Below are 1,505 nucleotides of genomic sequence, written 5' to 3'. Positions count from 1 at the left end.
GGACAAGTGAGTTTTTCTTCTTAAGTTTAGAGCCGTGGAATGATCTAGTTTATGAGAAGAATCGGGTAAAAAAGCCATACATCGCTCAGTTTATAAAAAGAACAAAGACAGAAAATCACAGAAACAAGGAGGCCCTTCATCCACACAACACAACAATCACACCTCCAAATCCGCCCATGTGTACCAAGCAGAACGACTTCCGCATTGCCCGAAGAGAACTAGGCGGGTCGACATACTCGCTATCCACACAAATCTCAAAGTCGCGAGCCAAGCACCATGCCTTCGAGGCCGCCGCGACGACCGTAGCAACCACATAGCCCGATGATGAACCAGGCGGGTCAACAATCTCGCCACCCACACAGCACCAGAAATGTCACCCAAAACCAAGCAACGCCACGTCCACCACATCCCTGCCCCATAGGACCGTTGTTTCATTATGAATCGCCGTTCGAGGCTGCTGCCCAAGTGTCCGCTTCCCTCGACCATATAACCATGAGAGCCCCACAGAAGGGGTTCGTAGGAGAAACAATAATTTTTTCTAACTAGCGTACAATAAATGCCAACATCTACTATGACTAGGAGTAATGTGATAATGAAAAAGATTTCGGTGACCTCGTACACTCATAGACCAAAAATGTTCTGCTAGAAACGTGGATCATGTAGTTGTACGTCGTAGCCGACCTCAGGGTGATGTTATCCTCGCACGATGAGAGGCAGAACAAGTGGCAGCACCTCCATGATAGCTTTATTCATTTCGAGAAGCCTAGGATACTAACAGCTGCGCATTTTGGTACTAAAAAGAGTAATCCTAGCTGGATTATTTTAAAAATCTCGGCTGATCACCACGTGGACGTGTTAATAAACAAAGATTTCAACCATCCATATCATGTGAGGGAGTAAAGGGCTACAGGCTCCCTGGAAAGTGCAGCATGAGACAAAAATCAAGCAAGCAAGACAAACCAAAGTGTAGTAAGCACCGTTCCTTTTTTGAGCCGCGCCATATCCGTTATAATGCTTTTATTTCCGTTTCCAGTAACAAAAAGACAGAGTTTCCACGCCGACAATTTTTTTTTGAAACAAGCCGCCGACAATAATTTAGTTTACTTGAATTAGAAAGAAAAAGAAGGCATGCCATGTCACCTGAGTGTGTACTGTTTTGACCACTAAAAATTGATATTGGAATGCACTGCCAATTTCCACACAGAATATTGCCAGGATACGAAAATGGAGGGTTACCAAGTACAGAAAAACATTTGAATGCGACATATTGGTAATCAAATAAAAATGTTACTCCGTATGTTATTTTCCCGAAAATGGAATGTTATTTTTTTTACAAAACATAGTAAGACATAGACGCTACAAATACATACATACGCTCATCCCTATGAAGACAATCACACACACATCATACTTCTATGAGCATCTCTGAAAGACTGAGCTCAAAAACTAATTCAACGGATATTGAGATTGATAAAGTTACCACATACGTCTTAGTATTGATAGAA

This window comes from Lolium rigidum, chromosome 4 (genome assembly GCF_022539505.1).
Source record: "Lolium rigidum isolate FL_2022 chromosome 4, APGP_CSIRO_Lrig_0.1, whole genome shotgun sequence".
In the NCBI taxonomy this organism is placed as follows: Eukaryota; Viridiplantae; Streptophyta; class Magnoliopsida; order Poales; family Poaceae; genus Lolium; species Lolium rigidum.
Note: the sequence above shows the minus strand (reverse complement) of the source record.